This window comes from Manacus candei, unplaced genomic scaffold (assembly GCF_025592945.1).
Source record: "Manacus candei isolate 608988 ecotype Guabito, Panama unplaced genomic scaffold, ASM2559294v1 h1tg000008l, whole genome shotgun sequence".
NCBI classification, from domain to species: Eukaryota; Metazoa; Chordata; class Aves; order Passeriformes; family Pipridae; genus Manacus; species Manacus candei.
The window spans coordinates 28,115,379-28,141,485 of NW_026138056.1; the positions used below are offsets into that span (position 1 = coordinate 28,115,379).

General features: G+C 36.1%; 1 long non-coding RNA gene across 1 annotated transcript; it reads left to right on the forward strand.

The window, feature by feature from the left end:
- Positions 1-21,863: 21,863 nt before the first annotated feature.
- Positions 21,864-23,670, forward strand: LOC127465345 (uncharacterized). The gene is made up of 3 exons (XR_007902133.1): positions 21,864-21,993; positions 23,013-23,098; positions 23,624-23,670. It is a non-coding gene; the product is annotated as an uncharacterized LOC127465345 (long non-coding RNA).
- The last annotated feature ends 2,437 nt before the right edge of the window (positions 23,671-26,107 follow it).

Genomic DNA, 26,107 nt, shown 5'->3' on the forward strand with positions numbered 1-26,107 from the left:
TCATGCTGACACATCAACAATACTGCAGTATGGAAAAATCCTTTACTTTGAGGGTGAGGTGAATATAGTTTGATAGATGTGAGTGCTTGGCATGTCATCTTCAATTGCCATCTAGAATTTTTTCATATTTTTTTTAAAAAACAAGGAAGAGTAGAAACAAGTAGAAACAATCATGGTGTGATTCTTGGGGTGTCCTGCACAAGACCAGGAGTTGGACTTGATTGTCCTGATGGGTCCCTTCCAATTCAGCATATTCTATGATTCTAAGCCTCAAGAAACTTCATAATAGTAAAAATTTGGTTTGGCTGAAGTGTACTGAAACAGAGTTATATTGATTTTGGCTACTTCTGTTCTGTATATTTAGTTATCTGAACATGATTTTTGTTATTTAATATCAATGTTTTTGTCATGCTATAGTTGGAAGGTTTTTAATTTTGAATAATATTTCCCATACTAGAAAACTGTGGATTTTACTATAAATTGCAAGAATATTTATTATTACCTTGATGCCAATTATATATTTTTGTTAATATTCCTAGTAAGTGTTCATACTGCAAGGAACGTGATACTAAACTGTGAATTTTGCTAACCTTCAGGTTTTGTGAAATTGTAATACCTTAAAATTACAGAGCATTTGAACTGCCCTGTCAATGGGCACAACTGAGAAGAGGCTAGCTCTATTTTCTTAATTCTCTTTATTTCCTTTAATCGGATATTTATATGTATTGATTGGATCCTGCTGAGCCTTCTCCCTGATGATGTCAGGAATTGGGTAGTTTCCAGGTAGTCAGTGCCTTCAACCTCTCCTCATAAGAAAGATGCTCCAGTCCCTTACTCCTCCTTGTGACTCTTTGCTGTCCAGTATGTCCTTGCCTCTCTTGTACTGTGGAGCATCATTTCCTGAGCTCACTGTAGACAGATGCCATTTCCCTCCTACTGTATCTATAAGCAATCCCTACATCAGCTAAAACAATTCCTGGAAATTTACAGTTTTTTCTAAATGCTCCCAGAATGGGGTTTAGCCTTCACTTGAGAATTTCCAGGGGTTTTGTCACAATCTCTGGTTCGAGCAGTCAAGATCAGTTAAATTAATCCATAAAACGACATAGGTAAAATGGGGTAATGTAGACCTGAATAAGAATGATTAATGAAACAAACTGTCAGGAGCTGGCCTGCTTATCTGCTGTGGCTATTCCTCATAAATATAAGTATGAACTTACAATGACATTTTTTCATTGTAAATGGAATGATCATGATGTTGAATAGGATTGGGTAACCTGGTGTAGGATGAAAAAAAGAAAAAGCTAAGTTTACAAACTTTCAAATTCAGGACATTGTGAAAAATCATGAAAATAATATGTTGTCTTGGGCAGAGGTTAATGCTGGAATGATGTTAAAAGTAGTGTCCCTCTATGCAGAGAATTAGAATCTATATTTTAGTGAAAATTTCTTAACATGGAACACAGTTATACATTCACAGGATAAGATTTGATCCTATTAAAAATCCTTTTTTGTTGGAGAGCTACAAGTAATACCTTACTTACCTTTTTTTTGAGTCCCATAAGACTGAAGGTTTTGCATTGTACCAGTATTACGTAGGAGACAGTTTTATATGTAAGAACTTAAAATTTACATAAACACCACAAATAGAGTATGGAGAATGAGAAAGAAAATTAAAGAATGATGGCTGATCTGGATCCATAATAAGATTGTAGATATTCTTGCACTGCTAGACTGAGGGTATCTCTTCCTGCCTGCTTAGACCTTATTGTTACATGTGCTGCATCGTGGTATCACTCTGGTGCTTCAATTCCAGAAAAAAATATTGATATGCATCTTTTCCAAAGCTCCTATAGATGCCTGTGTGCATCATTCACAAAGAACAACTTTTGCAAAAAAAAAGCTCTGGTCTCCTTCTGGTTACAAATGCCCACATCTGGTATAAATCTAACTTTAATCAAGAAATAAGAGTAGTTCTGTGCTTCTTACATATCTCTTTGCGTGTCATAGCTAAGCCAAAATTTGACTCTGCCCATTGTCTTCCTTCTTTCTAGTCAGTGTAAAGAAAATGATTTGATGTGTTTGTTTGAACACTGAATGTATTCCAAAAAAAATTGGGAAAGTTTAAGACTGTATTTTAATGTCTGCATGCATACAAGAGACAAGATTCTTAAATATTGATAAAACCAATAATTTAGGGGAATTTCACTACTCTTTTCTAGTCACACAGAGAACCAAACTGTAATATTTTTCTTGCTGTCTGATTATTGGTAACTGGTCATGGATTCATAATTCTGTTTGACATATATATATTTTAACATAAATAGCCATAATATAGCTTTGCTTGCATTGCCATTACACAAATTACATCTGTTTAAAGACATTTTGGCTAGAGTACATTTAATATTAAAAGGATATAGCTGTCCTTTTTTTCTTCTTTTTATTCATATATCTCTTTATAATTGATTAATGTTCATTTGAATGAATAATTTATAGCTCATATAGCTCCTGGCTTATTAATTGTTTAATTTCGGAGGAAGTAACTGAGTACTAAGGAGAAATAAGTTGTCATTCAAAGGGACACATTAAATTTAAATACTCCATTGATGCACAGAAGTGGTCAAAGTAGTTCTTATATTTAGTACCATTCTTGTAAAGAAGAATAATGATAATGAAGATTAAAGAATATTAGATTTTTTTTTAGATAGGAGAAGCACTTAATAGCATGTGATTTGGCAAATTTCATGATCCTTTTTGGGTTTGTTTTTCTTTATATGTCTTTTTTTTGCATCGTTAGTTTTCTCTGCAAGGCCAAGCAGAAAAAGAAGCAAATTGAATAAGCGGTTCTCACAGCTAATAACAAACGAGATTAAATACCCAAATGATTAAATGATAAAATTAACCTTAAGTGTAGATAAGCTGTTTTGCCTTTGCAATTGAAATTAATCTCAAGATATATCTAGATCAAAGGATCAGAATTTGAATCAACATTGAAAAGGTACTTCTACTTCACTTGAGAACCTGTGGCACTTAATTTTCCATTTGAGTAGATCAAGAAAAGAAGTTCTTCCTCCTTATAGAGACATAGCTAGTGTTATTTAACACTTTGGATTTGGCTAAGTGTTGTGGTCAATGTATGAAGATGAAATGGTTTTGGAAGATTTTATTTTAAGAATCGCTAATATCAACAACTTCTCACTATTTTTATGTTATGATTTTACACATGCTATCTTCACACATCTAACTTCACCTTATACTTTGTGCGTGTGCTTTTTATAGAACAGTAATTAATTAAAGACAGAATCTGTCCAGGGATCTTGTGTCTTGGCTTTCTGTTGTAGTTATATTGCTGTTCTTTGAAAGATCTGAATTATTTATTTTTATTACTAATGGGAAGGAAGTAAAAATAAAAGTCAAATAGCCTGCAGTTGAATTTTTTTCTTTTGATCTTGACATTTAAAAACTGGAAAGTTATTATATATCATGAAAAACAGGTAATGTTATAGCTCCCTCTGCCAAAGCCAAAAAGTTGTTAATGAGATGCATATATTCTTTCCTTTTCTCTACTTAGAATTGTTAGTATGTTCTGTAAGCACATATAATAATCCAAAAATAATTTGCATTTTCCCCATTTTCAGAGCTGCATGTCTTACATTCAAAAGCAGAAAGAAAAGACATTGGGAAATGACATATGACATATTCTTCACTGCTATACAAAACTGTTAGAAAAAGTAAAATACCTTGCATGTCTGTTATCTTTAACATTCTCCTATCCTTATGAGCACTGCAGGAATCTCTCTTTTACAGCAAAGAAAACATATCGAGAAGGCAAATACTTTTATGTTAGTCATGGTCTCAAACAGCAGGAGGTCTTCATATGATATGACACCTGAAGGCCCTTTAAGTTCTGAGTCTATTACTAGACACCTGTTCAACTTCTTTTCCAGAAGCATCAGGTGTACACAATGGCTGGACTAGCAGGCATGATTAGGTCTCTGAAATCATCTTTCATAGCTCTGGCTTATGAAGAAGAAGTGCCAATTCTCAATAAACCCTCAGAGCAAGGTTCCCATAGGACTTAGCAGCATCTCTAAAAGGAGAACTCCAGGGTGCAGGCTTATTACCATACCATCCAGTCTCACAGTGCTAACTTTTTTCCCCCTCGGACCATTATTCTTTACAGTGCCAACTAATTCTCCAATTATCAAGTGTTCTATAAAACAAGTAATTGCAGGAGGACATCTCTTGAAGATACAACAGCCTGCAGTCCAAATGTTGCATTCTTTAACCCTTCAATTCACATAAGAGCAACCTGTATCATTGGCACTTACAGCACATAATAGGTCTTTCTCAAACTGAAGACTCAGTTGACTGAGACCTCAACTATTGTGATTTCTGGGACTAATGAGACTCTACTGACTATAACACTACTTATGTTTTCTGAGGTAGGATAAATTCAGAGTCAAGGAATCTCTCAATTTTTTTTTCAGGAAACTCTAAGCCCTATATCTAAAAAGTGCCTCGCAAATTTGTGTGTCTAGGAGAGGCTACAGAAAAAGAGAAATAATATAAAAATGAACAGAATGTGGGTTTTTAAAGAAAATTGAAGTTTTTTTTTTTAAACATATAACCTCATACCTTAACTAATGTTAACCAGTCTCAAGTGGGGAAATACCAGAAACTTTGAATTCGGGTGACATACATGAGGAGAAGGAATTTTAGGAATAGCAGGGGTATATAAATGTGATTTAAGACTCAGAATTTCTCTGTCGATTTTTATAGCTTTCAAGTGCCTTGCAGTGTTAAGTAAAATAATATTGTTTCCTCCTCCAATAATGTTCACTGACTTCTTTCTAAACATATTGGCACATATGATGTTTTTACTGGAGTGCCCTGTTGGACGGTTACAGGCTCTTCAGGAGGGATAGGCAGGGTAGATGATGTGGAGCAGTGGCACTGTGTGTAATAGAAGGGTTAGGATGTATGGAGCTCACAGTGGGCAGTGGCACAGTTCAGAGCCTCTGGGTAAGAATCAAGGGGCAAACAAATGCGGATGTCATTGTGGGCTTCTGCTATAGATCTCCTAGTCCGAACCATGACGCTGATGAATTATTCTTTGAGGAACTAAGGGACACTTCCAAGTCAATTGCCCTTGTCCTTTTGGGGGACTTCAACTTGCCAGAAATGAACTGGGAACATTACGCAGCTGGTGCAACCCAGGTCAGGAGATTCTTAAAAAACCTGGTTGATAGCTTTAGGGAACATATCCTAAGGGAACTGACTTGGAAAGATGCTCTCCTTGATCTGCTTCTTGTCAACAGAGCAGATCTTGTGAGCAAAGTGGAGATTGGTGGCCCTCTTGGCCACAGCAACCATGAAGTGGTCAAGTTTAAAATCTCTGTTGACTGGAGGAAAGGTGCCAGCAAAAACTCAACTCTGAATGTGAGGAGAGCAGAATTCAGGCTGCTCAGGGAACTAGTAAATAATGTCCCCTTGGAAAATGTTTTTGCAGGTGCTGAGGTCCATAAGTGCTGGTCACTTTTCGAACACCACCTCCTAAGGGCACAGGAGCAGGCAATTCCCAAAAGCTGGAAGTCAAGGAGGCAAGGCAGAAGGCTGGCTTGACTCAACAGTGATCTTCTCTTGGAAAAAAAGGCAAAAAAGAAAGGTGTATGCTCAGTGGAAGCAAGGTCAAATAATATAGGAAGAAAACAGAGATTCTTCTTGCAACTGTAGGGAGAAAATTCACACAGCCAAAGCTGAACTGGAGTTGAAGCTAGCTAGAAATGAGGGGTACAATAAAAAGACTTTTTTCAAATACATTAAGGGCAATGGGTAGTATAGAAATGTCACTGGCCTCTTCCAGGATGAGGATGGTCACCTCAAAAACAGGGACAGAAACAAGGCAGAGGTATTTAATGCTTTCTTGGCTTCTCTCTTCAACACAGATGACAGACCAAGGGAGTCTCAGTGCCCTGCCCATGACTGCGAGAATGATCAACTCCCAGCTGACCCTGAAATTGTGTGGGATCTATGGCTCCTGCTGGATCCCTACAAATCTATGGGTCCTGAGGGAATTCATTCCAGAATCATTAAGGAGCTGGCTGGTGTCATTGGAAAACCTCTCTTGATGATTTCTGAGCAGTCTTGGGAATCTGGAGAGGTCCAAGCTTACTAGAGGCTGGCAAATGTCCCAGTTTTCAAGAAGGGCAAGAAGGAGGACTCTGGAAACTACAGGCCTGTCAGTCTCACCTCAGTGCCTGGTAAAGTTATGGAGAAGATTATTCTCGGGGATATTGAAAAACAATTGAAAGACAACGCAGTCATCAGTCACAGCCAGCACAGCTTCATGAGAGGAAATTCCTGCTTATCAAACCTGATTTCCTTTTATGACAAGGTAACCCATGTAAATGATCAAGGGAAGCCAGTTGATGTGATCTTTTTGGATTTCAGTAAAGCTTTTGATACTGTCTCTCACAGGATCCTTCTGGACAAAATGTCCAGCACACAGCTGGATAAACACATCATGTGATGGGTGAGCAATTGGCTCACGAGTTGAGCACAGAGAGTAATAGTGAATGGGGTGACATCACTGGTGACCTGTCACTAGTGGGGTTCCTCAGGGCTATATCTTAGAACCCGCACTCTTCAACATCTTCATAAATGACTTGGATGCAGGACTGGAAGGGATACTAAGCAAGTTTGCAGATGATACAAGACTGGGAGGAGCTGTTTGACTCCCTCGAAGTCAGGGAGGCCCTGCAGAGAGACCTCAATAAATCAGAGGACTGGGCAATCACCAATCATATGAAATGCAAGAAGCAGAAGTGTTGGATTCTGCACCTGGAATGGAGCAACCCTGGATGTTCATACAGACTAGGGAATGAGATGCTGAAAGCAGTGCCACGGAAAGGGACCTTGGGGTCCCGGTCGATGGCAAGTTGAATATGACTCAGCAGTGCCCTGGCAGCCAGGAGGGCCAACCATGTCTTGAGGGGCATCAGGCACAGCATCGCCAGCCAACTGAGGGGGGGGGATTGTCCCACTCTGCTCTGCACTGATGTGGCCTCACCTGGAATATTGTGGCAGTTTTGAGCACCGCAATATAAGATATTAAGCTCTTAGAGAGTGTCCAAAGGAGGGCAACAAAGATGGTGAAGGGCCTTGAGGAAAAGCCATGTGAGGACTGGCTGAAGTCACTTGGTCTGTTCAGCCTGAAGGAGACTGAGGGGAGACCTCATTGCAATCTACAGCTTCCTTACGAGGGGAAGAAGAGGGGCAGGCACTGATCTCTTCTCTGTGGTGACCAGTGACAGGACCTGAGGGAATGGCCTGAAGTTGTGTCAGGGGAGGTTTAGGTTGGATATTAGAAAAAGGTTCTTCAACCAGAGGCTGGTTGGGCACTGGAACAGCCTCTCCATGGAAGTGGTCACAGCACCAAACCTGACAGAGTTCAAGAAGTGTCTAGACCATACTCTCAGGCACATGGTGTGACTCTTGGGGATGATCCTGTGCAGGGTCAGGAGTTGGACTCGATGATCCTTGTGGGTCATTCCAACTCAGCTTATTCAGTGATTCTGTGATTTTGGCCTTTTCACAATGTTTTCTTGATTGCATCCTATGTATTCTGTCTCTCAAGTGCCAACATATTCATGTACAAATAAACAGTGGAGTTTTTCAGAACAGTTGGTGAAGCGAGTTCCAGAAAAATATTAGAGAATGATTTGACATAATTGTTTGAAAGGAGATTAAATAATGTGTGAAGTTTTAAGTATAGAAGAGTGGTCCAAGAAAAATGGAGCACTTCACTGAAACATGTCTATTCCTTTTAGCTGTCCTCTAAATCCTCAAAGTCGAAACAGACAGGCTACTGGGAATGGAAAAATCTTGTGTTGAGAAGGAAGGACCAAAATATATAGACCAAGAAACAGAGGAAAACTATTTGATAAAGTTGAACTTATGTCCTAAGGAAATTCAAGGATAGTTTTCCTTAATAGGAAGGCAGATTTTGTATTGTTGAAAAGATCAGGGTGCTATGCAATGCAGAAAATAGTTGTGGTGGTATTTAACCTCTTTTAGTGAGATAACATTTGAAAACAGGAATGGTTTAGAGAAGCAGAGTGTTTTGTTAAAGCTTTCATAGGTTATTAGATGATAGTAAATTAAATTTGAAATTAAGAATATGTAATGTTATATCAGTTAAATTTACTGTAAAGACCTAGTAATGTATCTGGAAAACACTAACTGGTAAATACAATTTCTAAATCTTTTTGTTCTTACATAAACACCTAAAATTTATGATCATAATTGGTACATTATGATTCTACTTAGGAGAAAAATTCAACCAAAACTTAAATCTGTTCCAGTTGAACCAATGTAGTTCACAAATGTAAAAAAATTATTTTTTGTAGTTACCCTTTAAGTTCGCTTAAACCAACAAGTTGGTTTTCACCTGCTTTACAAATACTAACTACTTAAGAAATGGTGGCAGGTAAAGGGTGGAAAGAAGTGTGAGTCCTTCTGGATATGTCTTCTGTTGTGAACAAGCAATGTTGGATACAATTGCCCAACTGTCCTTGGAGCTTTGAGGTTAACTAACAACTTCTTGTAGTTAGATCCCTACTGTTTCCAAGGTAATTGGTCCACCTTCCCACATTCGTGCAGAAATCATGCTTCCCTGGAAAGTCAATTCGAGCTACCTGACATTAGACAGCATTTTCACAGGCATTTTGTTAAAGATCAAAAAACTGTAACCTTAGAGAAGTGGGCCCTAAAAGTACAGTCTTGATAATTTCCTGCCTCGTGGTGTTTCCTTGCTATGATGAGAAAGAAGTAATAACTCTCTTAAGAAGCAAAATGCAATTTGTGATGGCAGTTTGCATCTCGCTCTAAGTCAAAATATTAGATAAAAGGCTACTTGAGTATCTGGAGTCTGTCACAGTGTGGAGTAGTGAAGGGGTTTCTTACAAGACAGTAGACTAGAATTGTTGGTTAATGTACAAGTAAAATGGAGAGGAGATACCTACTTAATCTTAAGATCATGCACAGCTCTTTGTGAGTGCAGGACCCAAGCTGTATGGTCAGTAGAGCTAAGATGTAGTATAGAGACACCTGTACAAATGTGGAAAAAGTTCAAAGCTAGCCCATTTTTTCCACTACATTAGAGAATTTATATTTTTTCTTTAGTAAAGCAAAAAATCCATTAATCTAGCAAGTACCTGCAGCCTTGATATCTATACTTCTAATCATTATAGAATCTTCACCTTTTTGCTCCTTAATGTTTTATATCTAAAATATTTGATTTGTTTATGTCCCACCAGGGAAATAAACCCACCTCTTATTTTCCCTTCTAAGACCATGCTAGTTGAGATGTGGAAATCTTTCCTTTATTTTTTCTCTTTGATAATTATGGTTATAAAAAAACTTTTTACTTTTTTTTTCTGCTTAAATAATGTCATGCCAATTCACAGTTATTGCTATATTATCACTGTTTTAACTATTGTTTTTAAATTCTGTGGGAAATCTGTGGGATCAATGAGAATATATAGATTTTTGCAAAAGGTATCTAGAAGAACTTAATCTAATAGAAATCCTTTCTCTGTTTCAGTGCTGTGAAAAATGTAGCTTGATTTACTGGATAGTCAAAGAAAAGTGCAGAAAGTGACCAGTAGATGAAAAAGGGATTGCAGACTCCCTCTTTGTGGTTTCTCATTGTGCCCATCTTGATGCAGCTTGCAATTTCATGCTCAAGATTTGTAGTTAACACTGGAACTTTTCTCAGATGTAAGGAAATTCCATCAAAGTTCCACAATGGAGCAGAAGATAAATAAGATGAAATTAGTTCACATGAAATCCACTCTCTTTTTTTCTTTTTTTTTTTTTTTTTGGGCTGAGGTAAACAGTAGGTAGGCCTTTTCCAGTGTTCATTTGAGTAAGTATTTGTTCTATCCCCACCTCAAAAATGAGTTTGTATGAGATTTTTTTCTAAAATGAAATGAGACTTGGGGCAATGCTCAGATATTTTGTGGTATACCAGCACTGTATAAAATGACGGGAGATCAGATTTCTTCCATTACTACACTTGAGAAAGGAAATCACAACCTTGATTTTGTGCCACTGGTAACTCAAGGGCAAAGAGGCATTAGAAACATTTTGTGTATTTTTTAAGTGCTCTTTTACAATTTTTTGAGGTGTCAGACTCTTTAAGAATAACGCTACTGCTTAGGTGAAACTCTTTCCTTAAGTCTGTGTTCAACTATCTTTTTGCATTGATTAACTTTGCCGTAAGTAAGACATTAAATATCCTGTAGAAAATACTCAAGATAGAAGATTCACAATTCCAACTGGAACTGTTTTCAGGTTTCTGACTAGCAGCTGCCGTTCTCATCCCTAGGACATTAATCCAGCTGAATGGGGTATCAGTCTGCTGTATTAGAACTGTTATACCTTTACAAGATCAACAGAAACTAGTTCTGTGGTCTTATAAAAACACTAAAGAAGATTTTTCTAGCATCTGTTAGATCCTTCACCTTCTCCTTGATAAGCTTATTCCACATTCTTTTTTAATGCAATGATTAGAGGTTGTTAAATTATTAGATTTATTCCAGAACTCACCAGTCAAATGGTTTCTCAATTTATCACTGCATTTTCAGTTGTCAGTTATTTAATTTAATTTTTAATAAATCAGTGATTACTGTTATTTTTCATTGTGTGAAGGAATGGGTACAACTGAGAAACTAAAATAAAAGTCAGGATTTTCATAATTAAAGTTATGAAAACCATAAGAGTGTTTTTGTTCTATAAAAGGCATGATATTATTTTGATGGGTTTTTTTTTGGTTGGTTGGTTGGTTGGTTGGTTGGTTTTCCTTTTTTTAGAAAAGAATGTATAAACAGTGGTATCAAAGTATTTTTGCCAATATTTTTGAAAGATGTATCCATTTATGTACTGCATACACTCATACTTTTGTACATCTGTCACTCTGACTCACCTGACAGATGCAAAAGAAAAAGACAAAAAAACTAGCATGAATTTCATGCAAATAGAGTTACAGAAAGTGTTTTATATTACAGTCATATAAGAAAGTATGCCATTTTGTAAAACAAAACTTATAAGATATGAAGTTCCTCTGAGAGCATCTTAAAAAAGATAATTTAAAAATAACTTTTAAAACATATTTGGTTTCTGCTGTTATAGTTTGAGTAGCTCTCCAAAAAAAAGCATCAGGCTTATTTCTTCAATTCTATGTGAAGATTACAATGGATGTAAATACTAAAATGAAATAATAGCTGAAGGAGTCTACCTATTTTTTTCTGGTTATTTTCTACAGTATCTCACTTTTATATATTAATATAATTAAAGTAAGAATGTCAGCTCCTGCTTTGGGCCTAACTTGGCCTTTATAAACTAGCCTTACTTTTGAAATTTGTCAGTATGATTAAAAATTAGGTATAATTTTAAAAACAATGTTAAATATTTTTTTTCTAGGCTGCTCTTTTCCTTTCACTCTTGAAGGTAATGTAAAAGGGAAGCTGTCTGGTGTTTGTTTAGAATGCATTTATGAAAAAGAATTGTTTTTTATTCTCACACCAAACTTCCTTGTAAAAATCTGAAAAATATCAAGAATTTTAAAAAACGGAGTGTATGCTTAAGTCTGTTGCATACAGTTCCATCCTGGCTCGTACATTACAGAGGTAGTTTAATCACCCATAAGAAATTACTAGCGTCTCTGTTCGTGAAGCATGACATTTCAATTGCACAGCCAATAAAAGAATTACATGAAGAGGGCTGAAATGATTTACTGTATGGAAAACCACAAGACCAAGGTTACCATGGTGAACTACCTTTCTGTGCATACAAGGTCAAGTGAGAGTGACCTGTCAGTGGACAACCTTCAATGCTAACATAGTAATATATTGCATCAACAATGGTTTGTTGATCAGCTTCTTAAATAATTACAAGCATTTTAATATTTGATATTTTTTCATTGCTGAATTTTTTACATGTGGACAATAAGGAATACAGAAATCTTCATTTTATGCTTCAGTAATAGCAGTTTAACAGCATTAGATGAAGATCTGTGTTTAGCAAATTTATATGAATTGTAGTTGTATGCAGTAATGTTTCTTTGGGTATGTTTAAAGGTTAAAAAAGGCTTACCAAGGATTTTCAGATATTTAATCTAGTCTGTTTGAGATGCTAGTTGATGCTTTTCATATCTTCTGACTCTGCATTATTGTATATTGCAGGATTCTTCTTTCAGTTCCGATGGGGCTGCAGATAGGGAAGCAGGGAGCATTGCAAATAGTCTATGTACAAATATTGTCAAAGAAAACATACAATTATAATTAAATGTTCAGAAAAAATAATCTGAAAAGCAGGGAGTTCATCTAATGGTTCTTTGAAAAATATTTTGTTGATGCATAAAATGAGAACTATACTAATAAATGTCTCTTGAATTACATATGCTGTAAGAAAATGAAACCCTTTGGGTTTATGAATCTTGGATTTAAAGAGGCAGTCATCAAATATTTAAGATGAAAATGCAGTAACACATGCTAGCTGTCATGTGTAAGTTTGGTGAATGTTATGACAAGGTTTTTAAAACATTCATAGTCAGAGTATTTTTATAAAAATGTTCATTAATTCAAACAGACATTCATATCTGGCAACCTGCGTTACAATTGAGATTTCTAGATACATGAGAAATCTTGGTAAAGCCAAGAAAATACGGGTGAAATATATAGCAATAATGTTTAAATTATACATTATAAGGCATACCTATCGGTATGTTGTCATATTATGCATTAAATTTAGTGCATAAATCAGGTTGTTATAATTCTGATGTCACCAAAAGGCACAAAATATGACAAACAGGACTAGGCATGTAGATATTATCATACTCAATAATTCAATGAGTATTTGTTTTATGTAAATTAACTCCTGTTAATAAAAATTACACTCATTTATTTTTACCACTTCCATGTGATAATTAAAAAAATGTCCATTTTCTTGAAAATTGTTACAAAATGTGAATAATACATTTGTTTAATATCTTTATAAACAAGATCTTACCATCAGATTAGTTCTGGAAATGAAAGCGTTATTGATTTCTATAATAATTTCATAATACTGTTACATTGCAGTGCTGAAATGGCTAATCTCATTTTTGTGGAGAACTCTATGCATTTAAAGCAGTGCTTGAACTCTCACATACAGCATATAAACAATATTAATTTGATACAGGCTGCTATTGTTGAATCTGCAGAAAAAGAAGCTATCAAAATATGGAGAATGGAAGAGGGAGATTTTTTTTTAACTGCAGCTTTTAACATAATGAACACAACTATCTGTTAAAACAATGTTGTAATACGGTGGTTTTTTCAATAAATTCAAGCATTTTGAGTTGTAATATGCCAAAATTTCAATATGATTTCATTCTTCTTAGTTTGTATTTGAAATAATACCAACCTGAGAAAAGTTTAGAGCTGTGATCTTAATAAATCCCTGAAATGTCTATGATTATTAGGCATTTGTAATAGAAGATATCACCTGACCTTGCATCTACTTTCCCATTAAATTAAAAAAAAAAGACAGGAAACATATTATTACCTTCTTTGAATCCCAGAATACTGGGGTTAATTGAAATTTTTTTCTCTCTTTTTGTTTTGGGTTTTTTAAAATTATTTAATTATTTTTAATTATTTTTAATTATTTCATTAGTAGGAGAAGACTGTAAGACATAAGTTTGCAGTCTTACCAGAACATCATAAGAGAGGAAAAGATCCAAGGCAAGATCTACCTCATGCTAAGGAGAATAAAACAGAGCTGAGAACACTTATCTAAGGGCTCCTAATTGAGTTAGTGAGCCAAATCATGGCAAATCTGTGGACATCTTGATAAGACACAGCACACAGGGAAGTTGTAATTCTTGAACCTAACCTGCTTCCACTCTTCATCACTAGATCCAGCAAGCACGTTGGCAGGAAATAAAAGACTTTTTGTCTTCTGATCTTTATTAAGAGTAGCTAAATAAGTACTTTAAGGTACCAGGCTTAGCTGAAGTTTAGTATGCTGTTATGGATGGTGGTCCCAACTGACCATCATGTCAGAGCACTTCTATTTAGTTGATTGTTAGTGGCAGGTGGCTCGAGCCACTTCTTGGGTCTGTAAAGTGGTAGAAATCAACAAAGACCTTTTTGCTGTGCACCAAGAAACAGCAAATGATCATGAAGTGCATTTTCCAGCTGCCCTGGAATGTTATAGGACCAAACATTGAACACTGTGGAGCATGTACTCACTGGTGAAAACTCTTCCATTCACTTGCAGGACAGTTCACACAAAATTCCTGTACTTTATGAAGGAGACCCAGCTAAACTGCCAACTGTATGACGGCCAGGTCATGATAGTACTAGGACTGTTGTCAGACAACAAGCAATATTTTATTGAGTGGTGCATAGAAACTAAAAATATGCAGACTAAGAAATGCCAATTTTTAAAATTATCTTGTGCCCATTGGCCACAAAAATAAGTGGATAAAATAAGTGGAATTATATTTGATGATCAGAAAACCATAGGCTAGATGACATTAATCACAACTACAATGGGAATGAATGTGTACAATGTGGAAATCCCTCTGGTAGTCATAAATGCATAGGTTACATTTGTTTCTTATTCAAGATTGAATTAAAGAGAAATTTTAATTTGTTTTTAAAGAGAAAATTAAAAATTTACCAGAGAAAATGAACACAATAAGGAAGTCATAGCAAACCTTCAGAAAGTTAACCCATGTTTTAATGTTCTAGAATATCAAGACTTTAAAATCAATCTGAATTTTCAGACTCCTTTGCTTACTGAAGGTATTAGACATTTACACTGACTGCTTCGGACAGCTGAACATGTCCTGGAAATCTGGAGATATTCTCATTTCTTTGTTCAGTGTATAACAAGGCTTTTCTCCTGTCTTTGTTTTTCTTGAACTGCACCTTGACAAGATATTTCAATAGTGCATGTAATTGACACAAGATTAGAAAAAAAAGTTTGTTTGTTTTGGGTTTTTTTTCAGTAGTTGTAGACCAGAGCAGTGAAATATTATTTAAATTCACAGTGAATTTGATTCAGTTGTCAGACTTCCAACTGAAGACCTGAATATGGCAAAATATATTTATATGTATTAGATTAACAAAATTTTAGTGTATCTCATTATTGAGATTTTGCCTCTTCATTGCACTCTCCTTCACTTTAAATTACACAAAGGTATTAAAGGTCAGATGAAGTTAATGATAAAAGAACATCAAAGTCACTGAACACTCTTGTTTTCCTCTTTATATGACAGTGCTCTAAATAATCAATTTAGGTATCCATATTAAACTGAAAAGGTTGTGATATTAAGCAGTTAAGATTTAAGTGATATTTTTTTTTGGCTACCAAATCATTTAGAATATATGAAGGTGAAGCCTTGTGCCTCGGCCCGAGGGTGAAGGGAATAGGGACACGACACTGCACAAAGGGTTCTGACGCAGTAGAAGGTCGGGGTGCAATGGCCAGTTTATTGAGGGGAACAAGGACTCATATAGGGTATGGGTAAGGGGAGGTCTGATGACTGGGATGGAGCATGGGATTGACACCTGTCATAGTTTGAAATTGGCCCCCTGAGAGGCTGGGGGGGCTCAGAGGTGATTGGGTGCCAGGACAGTGTTCCCTGGAGAACCAATCACCACTCATGTTGTTCGCTTCTGCTCAAAATCATATATATCACAGCATCGGAAATGGTTGGCAGTGCAGTCTTGGTTGTTTTGCTGTTGGTGTCTGCTGCGTGTAGGTGGACAAGGCCAGGGGGTGGCTGGGCTCCCTCTCTTCCCCTCCGGGGGGGAGAGGGGAGCCCTGCGACCCCTCAGCTCAGCCTTTGGCTAGAGATAGAGTCAACATTTGGAGTGTGTGCTGTGGAAGAAGAATTCACAGCACCTGAGGTAAGAGAAGAGAGGCAGGCTTTGCAGCCAGGCCCTCTTCCCCCTCCTTTTTCTGCAGTGAAGCTGTAGAGGGGGGCTTTTCCTTTCCCTCCACTGTAAGTGGAGGAGAGGCTCAACTTGAAGCTGAGCCAAGAGACTGGGCCGTGGAAGTAGGCCCGGTGCTCGGGAGAAGAGTCCCAGGCGAAACTGGAGACGAGCCAAGAGCTTGAGAGTTGCCTGCCAAAGCTGACCGGGGGCAGCTGAGAACTGATGTGGAGGAATGAAGATTCCAGGATGTGCACTCTTGATAAGCTACACTGCAGCAGCCTACGAACCAAGGTGAGACACCGAGAGGGAGGAATCACCAGCAGCAGGAGAGCAAGCACTCAAAGCTATCTTCTCGGACTTCATGAGGAGGAGAGATTGCAACAAACAACTGCTGGACTTGGTGAGGAGGGAGTGTCCAGGAGCCCAGAACACTCCCACAGCAAAAGACTGTGTTACATATCAGCCTTAAAGGCTGCTCCTGGACTAAAGTTAAAGGAGGGGCTTGAAAGGACTGACTGATAGTAATGTAATATATATATATATATATAGTTGCCTTTAGTTTGTATAGTATTTATTTGTGTAAATAAATGTATATACTTTCCCCTTCCCCTACAGAAGCCTCTGGCCTGAAAGTTTCTCTCCGGTCTTAGGATAAATTGTTGAGAAGGGGTGGGGGAAGCCTAAAAATTGGATTTTAGATTTCTAATGTGGCTCAAACTGCCACAATTTTTGGTGCCGCGACTCGGATCTGATTGGCTGTGGGTAGAATTGGGCATGTTCAATGTACCCCCACAATTATTCATATGTTAATCCCCTTTGTTTGTATCGTTCAGGGCTTGTCTGGACTTGCCCTCATGTTTTTCCCACCTAAAGTTGTTTACTCCTTTGTTCTCCCCTGGTTTTCCCGCTCATCTCTCACTGATTGGCTGGTGGGTTCCACAGTGCAGAGTGAGCTCCCATTGGTCCCCTACCCTGGATACTCCTAAAGTTCCACCCATCTTCTCCGTGTTCCCCAATCCTACTCTCCCCTGAGGTGACACCAACACTGCTGCCAAGCTCACATTTAGGTGGTGCAGCTAATCAAGTCTTTGAAAGAATTGTTTTTAAAAATTCTAAGACGTGGACATTGAATTCTGCAAAAAGTAATTTTAATTCGTAAGGCTATGAAGAAAATAATTGAGCAGCACTGATTCATTTTTGGTACTGTATAAACAAACACTTATTTTAGATATTAATGAATTTGTAGTATATTCTTAATCACTGATGACCTATATGTGAAGTATTAACTTGATGCAGTTTAAAATGCCTAAAAGGTTAAGCCTCTGAAACGTTTTTAATAGAAAAAGATTGACTATACCTAAAATGAGAGTAATTTGTGCAGTAAATTATTGAAATACATGAATTAGTTGAAGGTTTTGTGGGAGGAAGGTTGCTTGGTTGAGAAGACAAAATTCTAGAAAAGTATTTAGTTCTAGATATAAACTCAAGGTCTATTTAAATGTAGATTTTGCATTTCCAAAGATGACTCAGTGCATAGGGGAGTAATGTGTTGTTTTGCTGGCATAGATTGAGGAAGAAACATCTTTCCAATGTTCCTCTGTTAGCACAACCTGGTCGCATGACATAATAACAGTAATATGATGCAAAGGGTCTTTCTGCTTAAGTTCCTGGCTACAGGAGCTGAATCAACTAAGGAATAAACTACATACAAGTACCTAATTACAAAAGCATAATTTGTAAAAGCAAACTTCAGATGGAAGTAGTTTGAAGCCATAAATTTAGAAAGGTAAGTAGTTTGAAAAAAAAACCAGTAGAGAAGGGGCTTGTCTGTCCAGTGTGGATGTAAAGAAGAGATGAGTTTAGAGTAGAAGGAGAAAGGAAGCAAACTGTAACCTAAAGAAAATGAAGCTTTCCATAGACCCTTGAATGGCTGCAATATATTATATTCCCATTCAAGTACCTTTTCTGCTGTCACTTTCTATTTAATTTCTATCCCTTCTTTGTCCAACTTTTCCACACCCTCTCACCCTAAATGTCAGTTTTCCTTAGGTGTATCTTTTACCTTCTAAATTTCCCCTGAATCTCTGTGTTTACATATCTGTCTTTAAGTCTGTGAATGCTAGTTCTTTTTCTGGCCTTGTCTTCCACCTCTTGTTTTTATTAGTACTTACTTTGCAACCCAGGTGACCTTGCTTTTCATCACATTATTTCTACACCAAATGCTTTGGTTGCCCTTAGTGCTCACCTTTATACTGACGTTCCCAGCTCCCCTTGTATGTGTTCGTAAAAATGAGGAAAAACAGTTTTTCAGAAGTTCATCAAAAGCAAAGATTGAAAACCCTGGATGTAGAGAATTGAACTTTTAAAGGGTTTATTTATTTATTTAGTCCCTTTAATTGTGATATTTTTTCATGCTTTCTAGCTTGCCTACTACCAAAAGGAAAAAGTGATTTTTTCTGTCATACAAAAATACAAGAGTCCTCATGTTTGTGTCTTACTCTTTTGACTTCTGCTCTTTTATTACAGAATCAAAGAATGGGAAGGTTTTATACTATTAATATTTCTATTTGTAACTTATGGTTATTGGTTCATTTCACATATTTTCCCGGCTTATAAACAAAGGTTTCTTGAAGTTTAGCATTAAACAGTAATGGATCAGGAGTCATTTTGTGGGCTGGTCCAGTTACAAATATTGAAACTAATATGTAAACTAGGTCCCATTTTATCTCATATTAGTTGAACTGGTTTGTATTTTGGAGTTCATTCCTATATTAGCAGCAAATGCAGAGAATGTAAATGTATTGATGAACAGTAGAGGTTAAATTCTAGGATACTCTAGGATAGGATACATCTCACATACTTTAGCTATTTTCTTTTTCTTTAATAGTTGTTTCAGTCTGCACATCTGTACATTCAAGAATATATAGATTTTGGAAAGAACACAGATTTTTGGCTCATCTTTTGAATCCATGTTCCTTTCTTAGGAAAAGTTTATTTGAATTACCTTGCTGGCACTGTGTCCTTAAGCAGTTCAGATATGATTACCCAGAGTGACATACTTACTGTGTTCCTATACACAGAATGACTTTCAGCCTAAGAAACATTTGTAAGACTAATACTGCCAAAGCCAAAATGACCAATTGTTTTATAGTGGTTCAGTTTTCAGCTTCATTTCTTTCTTCAAGTCAGCTGAGGGATATTTCTGCATTACCAGAAGATGCCATTTCAGTTTACATCTTAAACTACACTTTGTCCCCAGATGATGTTGTAAAATGAATTGCATTCAGGCAGAGGCTTCTCAAGCACAACTGCTTCATTTAACAGCAGCATATAAGTGTTCAACTCCCAATCCCTGGAGTTCTTCCTTTGTTAACGGTTATAGCATCAGACTTAAACTGGCAAGGTGTTTTGGAGAATGCAGTTTTTCTGAGCCAATTAACTTATGTTGTGAACTATACAATATAATACTTTTTTCTGTTTTAAATATGGCAACCAAGAAACCTAAAGAAATCAAAAATGTTTTTTTGTCAACTTCTCAGATAAGAATACAAAAAAGTTCAGGGTTTCTCTGAGAGTGAGTAATTTCAATTGGAACAGGAATTCCTGTCCTAATCTGTTTGTCTTCAATAATTTTCTGTCAAGATTAATCACACTTAGTCTTTCAAATGCTAGAACAGGGATAGAAAATTGCATGTTGATGTATGAAATTCTATGAAATTCTACCATTAAAAAAATGTTAATGTAAGGACTAAGAACTGATTTACTGTGCACTAAATTTAAAAAAAAGTGGAACATAAACTTCATATATTTATCTGAGTGCTTTTCAGGTATTCATGGATACTGTTGCACAAGAACCCTCTCATCTAGGGAAATCTTGTCAGGAGTTTATTGATATAGGAGAAAAATTAATTACACGCTCAAGAAAACCAAACTCTGTGACAGAAGTGAATTCTGCTTCTCTGCCTTAAGAGGACCGGTGTTTTCTCCAGGAGTTATCTGGATTTGCAATGTAGTGTACCCACATGATTTTGTAAACTCCTCATTTTGTACTGTTTTCTGTAAACTCTTTTTTCATTCTCTGTCCTGAGAAGACTCAAGGAAAAGCTAACTGTGCTAACTGAAGCCAACTACAGCAGTCAGTGATTATGGTTTTACTCTCAGTTCATTTTGAGATAGTAGAAAATAGCTGGTAATGAGGTGAAGACAGATTGAAAGAAGACATTCATTGGATCAAGGAAACAACCTCCCTGGAAAACTAGAAGAAGATGACAGTCATGAACTTTAAAAATACCAATATTTCTTTACATTAGTAATTTTACTTACCGTTGTCTGGTGTTAGACGTTATCTACCCTATGAAAGTATAGTGAGGAAGGATGCATTCCCAAGAACTTCATAACTTTTCAGTCCATCTTTCCACAATTTGATTGTGTCATGCATGAGGTGGGATTTGCATGGATGGCTGATCATCTTTAAGTTTTTCATATTTTACAGCTGTTAGAAAAACACAAAAAACCCAGTATCATTCATGGGCTTTTATATTCTGGTAAATTGCATTTTTAGGTTCTAATGGGAAAAAAAAAGCTGTCAAATTATTTCAGTGGTGTGGGGTTTTTTGTTTTGTTTGTTTGTTTGTTTGTTTGTTTTTAGAGGAATCCCAGAATATAATGATAAACAAAGAGACATAGTATTTTCTATGCTTCTCTTTAGGGCTTTGTTTTGCCACCTGTTTTGTTCATTGTCATGTACAAGATGGTCATGTGCCTTCAGTAAGTTGCTATACCCTAGGCTATGCTATTTCCTTGTTGATTGCATGTCATATCAGTTCAGTGCCTGATATTTCTCCAACTTAGAGAGACCAGTATGAAATACAATCACCTTCAGCACATTTTAGGTTAGATAAATATCTATAAAGACATTTATATAAGCCACTTTGAAATGTAGCCAACAAAATATTTTGATCCTCAGGTAAGACCATGGTCTTTACATTTGCAGGATGGCAAAGGGTCTGCTCTGCTCTTTGGGCAAGAAAATTCAGGAGTAGCTCAATTTCTTTTTCTCATTTGCCATTGTTTTTCTAGCTGTAGGTATAGGTGTTAAATTTCCATTCCATCAATCAAGGTTAGAAAACTGCTTTAATTTTTGTGTTACCCATTGAAGGTATGTTGAGGATGTCATGTAGAAATCTTTCTGGTTTTTATAAGAAATGAGACTGCATTATACACTTTACTTCTGTTCGTGGTAGAGGCCATAGAGGATTTCTATGTTTCTAAACCTTTGGAATATTTAAACCTATAAAACTCTCAAGAGTCTTCTTCAGTGGCCAGATTTTCGTATCAGATGAGAATTAATTTAGCAAACCATTTTGAATGTAAGAAAACTAAAACTTTGTATCTTCCAGTTCATGGTCAAGATGTTAAAACTAGCCAAAATTCTATCTATTGAGACTAAAAACTAATACAGAATAAAAAACTTAGAATATAAAAACAGTAAGAGAAAAGTGAAAGGATAAAGAATACAGAAAAAAAACGCAAGCAACAAAACCCCATGAGATATTGAAAACTGTTCTGTGGGTCTTGGTCTCCATAATATTTTTTTTTCATATATTCCATTGTTTTCAGCAGGGATCACTACAATTTCAGGTCTTTCAGCTTAGTCTTCTTTTTATGCAGCTAGTTTTCAAAAATGTAATTACCCACAAACACTGATTTATAAAGGTGTTCCTTGATGCTTATCCAAAAAGGTGGTGAATTAGGAGATTAGCAGCATAGTACATACGCATACACATAGTACATACACACTTACACTTCTATAGAGGCCCAAACACCTAGGTGTGAATTTGAATATTCAAAGTCAAATTATATGTCTTTACAGGTCACAGAGTTTGTTGAAGTGACTGGAGAGTCAGTAGTCATTGAAGCTTGTTTCCTTGTAGAAAAGTTCCATTCTGCCAAATGAGGTTGCTCAATTGAGCTCTTGGCCAACAACTACAATTAAAAGGTATCTTCTTACAGGATAGATAACAGTGTCTTCTATGCTAACAAAAATAGAAACAAGTGTCTCGCAGATCTGTTCATAACTTTGTGTGCTTTTCTGTCTTTCCTTTTCCCTTTAGGTTCCCAAAATTTTGATTCATCTGCCTAAACTGGTAGCTTTTGCTTTTTTTTGTCATCCTGCAGTGCAGATATTTCTTGAGCAGTATTTTTAAATTGTCTACCTTTAGAGAACCTATGGTCTGGTGAGACTTAAAATTAGAACTATATATATTAATGATTCTCCTTTTAAAATATTAAGTACCTGTTTATTTCTTCCTGTACCTATAAAAATTGCTTTCTTCTTTTCATTACTGGTGCGAAGAGGTGGACAAATTCAACTATATGAAGGATGACCTTTCTTGCATGTTTTTCAGAGGGAGAACCTCTCTTCTAATGTAGCCATAATTTATCTCCTTTTGTCTGTAATCTTTAAATTAAGTTTCCAGTTTTCATTCCTAAGCTTGAGGCCTCAGAAATAAGCATTTATCTTTCATATGTTCAAAGTCAAGAACATTATTGAACATTCAAAGGTCCACAGACATCTGAAAATTTCCTGTGCTTTCTTTTACAAATTTAGCCATTTCAACTCAATGACTGTCCAAATGGATAGGGCCCTGAGTTGTTTTGCTCTGAAACTGCTGAAATGAATTCCCCTAACAGAATAGGAGCATAATCCATAGAAGTCAGACTGACATAGTTGGGAAACTTTTTCTTCATTTTCTGTCATACCATCACTGAATGCAATATTCTTTTGGATTGCTGAAGGTAAATATGGTTCTACATTTGCTGATTTCTTTAAGTGCTCCAGCACTTCTCTGCTAGATAGTCAATAAAGCATTTTCTTGGAGTTATTTAAAGTGTGAATGTACATTTAGACTATTAACAGAAGAAAGACAAAGGATAAGAATAATCTTTGAGATTTTGAGTCAAAAAGTACAAGATTTCTGGTTGCTTCTGTCTCTCAAAGGTCTTTGTTGTTCCTAGATGTACACTTCTTAAGAAGAAGAGGAATAGGAATTCTCTTACCTTATATATCTGGATGGTGAGAATAAGCAATCGAAGAGTCCTATGTGAGTGGGAAAAAGAAAAGGTTGTTTACAAGTAGCAAAGTGTAAGGGTCAGCTTCTTGTTAGTGTATATGTGGTCATTTCAAGGGTATTTATTATTTTCAATGCTGCTTTTATTACTGACAAGGCTCAATATTTTTCAGCTGTTGTTTTCAAGCATAATATGTGCCTTTGCACTTTGAAAATTATGTTTTGAGAGAGGGTTGCACATATTGAGATATGAAGATGCACTTGTTGCACCTGAACAGTCAGAATGAACATCACAATTGACTAATCTGATTGCCTTCTATGTTGGAAGGATTGGTTACACAGGCCCATGTAATATAACTCAACTTAAGCAAGATTTTAACATCCTTTTCAATTGTATTTTTATTTATAAGCTGAGATGAATGTGTTGGATGAATGGGTTGCTAGATGGATTGAAAAATGAGCAGGCATTTGGACTCTCAAGATAGTAATTAATGGGTCAGCTTCCAGATGACAACAAGTCAATACTGTTGTCTTTCTCATTCAATTATTTTTATCCAGGATGAAAATATTTCAAGATGACAAGGCAGAATGGACCCTTAGCAAATTTACATGAGGCAAAATTGGGAAGAGAATGTTAAGTGGCACTCTACAGAAAAACACTGAGAAACACAGGGGCTGAACCAACAGACACCTAAAAAGTTTAGAAGTGCAAAAGTTCAGGAATTCAGACAAAACAACCAAGTAAGTGCATCAGTACAGCCTGGGAACTGACTTAGTAGCAACTCTGCAGAAAGGAGAGGTTATAGTGGCTTACAAGTTGAGTAATAATGGAATGGTGTCACCACATATAAGACAAACTGGCCTGCATTGGAAGGAACGCGGAAAACATATCAGAGGAAATTATTGTTCCTTTGTACTTTACACTGAGGGGACTAACTGGAGTAATTTATGTCTGCCTTACAGTTCAAGAAGGATTTTAAAAGACTAGAAAGAGTCTAAAAGAGGGCTAACAAGAGAGTATAACATGGTTAGAGGTCTGAAGCACATGGTCTTCAATTAGAGATTGCTGGGGAAAGAAAGGCTAAAGAGACCCTTAATAGCAGTCAGTGAAATTTAAAGGTACACTACAAGGATGATGGAGCTAACTCCCCTTAGTCCTGGCCCTTGGTATATTAAAAAGCAAAAGCCACAAGTTTCAACTTCGGCACTGACATTAGAAAAAGTGCTTCACCAGGAGGGTCAGGCAGCACTGGAACACATTATGAAGTTTAGTGATGGAATCTCCATCCTTGTGGTTTTTTCAAACTTTTCAAGATAAAGCAAAGTTGACCCAGTCTAGTACTGGCTGTGGTCCAACTTTGAGTGAGATGTTCAATTAGGTGACCTGGAAGACATCCCTTGTAATCAACATTTCTATGATTCTATGCTTCGTACTACTGGATACTTGAATACTTCAGTTGTCCTGGTACTCCAGATTGGGTGAAAAAATACAGTGAGGGTCTGTGTCCACTATGTTTGTTACATATATAGACATAATAGTATAGGAGTTCAATGATTAATTAAATATTTCTTTTTCTTTCAATGACCATGGGAAGATTTACATATCAAGACAAGAAAAGCTTTACTGTCATAATCCCTAAACAGTACCAAGAAACATGTATTGTTATCTTCATTCCCTGGGATTGCTAACAATGGTTGTATAAATTAAAAACTGTTAATATCAGAACACTGTAATTGATTAGCTTCTGTATGTTTACAGCTCTCTTTAATTGCTTAAAAATGCCATTTGTCAGCTTCATGTTCTATTGACAATGTTATCGATTTATCCGATTTGGGCTTTGTCTTGTCTCTCGTACATAAAACTCACATATGCAGTTCAAATGGGAAATGACTCTATTGATTTCCTTAACTTGAGCCCAAATGCTAAAGATTTTTGGATAAGCTTTCTCATTATTTAAGCCAAAATCAATAAGAGAGAGCATCTTTTAATGAAAGAGCAGTTTGAGCAACGTACTTCAGAAATGGGGTCCTGTTCATCCTTTGCTTTACAAATCGATCTCTTTGGTTCCTTAAGTGAGGTCCAATTGGTTGACATTGTGGTTTGTCTTTGTGTGTAAACTTGCAGCTTCAGAAAGGAGATGAGCTACAGAGACAGCAGAAGAAAACACTTTCTCTGCCACAGGAAAAAGATGATCTTATTGAGGTACCACACTGTATGTTGTGTGTTCTGTAAAATTCTTGCTTTTTATGACCATTTAAAAACTACTTAATTTATGGGAAAAATAATATCTTTTTCAGTTCTCTTTGTCTGTTATGATTCTGTTGTGTAATTTTATTATTCTTTTCAAAAATATTGCATACTTAAATTATACAAGTAGTTAATTTGGAACTGTCACCTGCTTTTATGATTTTGCTGCATAAAATGCTATCACAGACTACAATCTGATCACATTGCTTTGTTAACCTTTTAAATTGTTCTGGTTTTATTTCATTGCTATCCTCAAGAAATTAGATTTAGCAGCTCCAGATTAAGCTGTATAAAAGGAAATCTGAGATAAAAAATGGAGAACTGAAACTGAAGAGCTACAGAATGAACTGGGTATATCCAGCTAGTTATATGGGCAGGCTAGTTACATAGTTCAGGTACTGTACTAAGATATCATTAACTGCTCTGAACTACATAAATTAAGCTGATTATGCCTTCACTTAATTAACTGAGAATGACCTATTGATGTATAGGCAGAGCAAGATAGAGACTACATGCTGCACTGTACTAAATTTATAGGTTTTCAATTAGTTCTATTATTGACTGAGACTACTTAGAAAGGAGTTTACTTTTATGTTTTGTAGCATGTTTTTAAATTAGGAAGTTATTTGGAAATGTTTGGTTTGTATGCTCTTGAATGATTTGAAAAATGATCCAGTGAAAATTGTTTTTTCATCTATATTCAAGGCTGATTGTTTGTCTTTGAAACTGCTGTTATGATTTATTATAAGTATTGATTAATCATCTCCAAAACATTAGTAATCTCCAAATTTTAC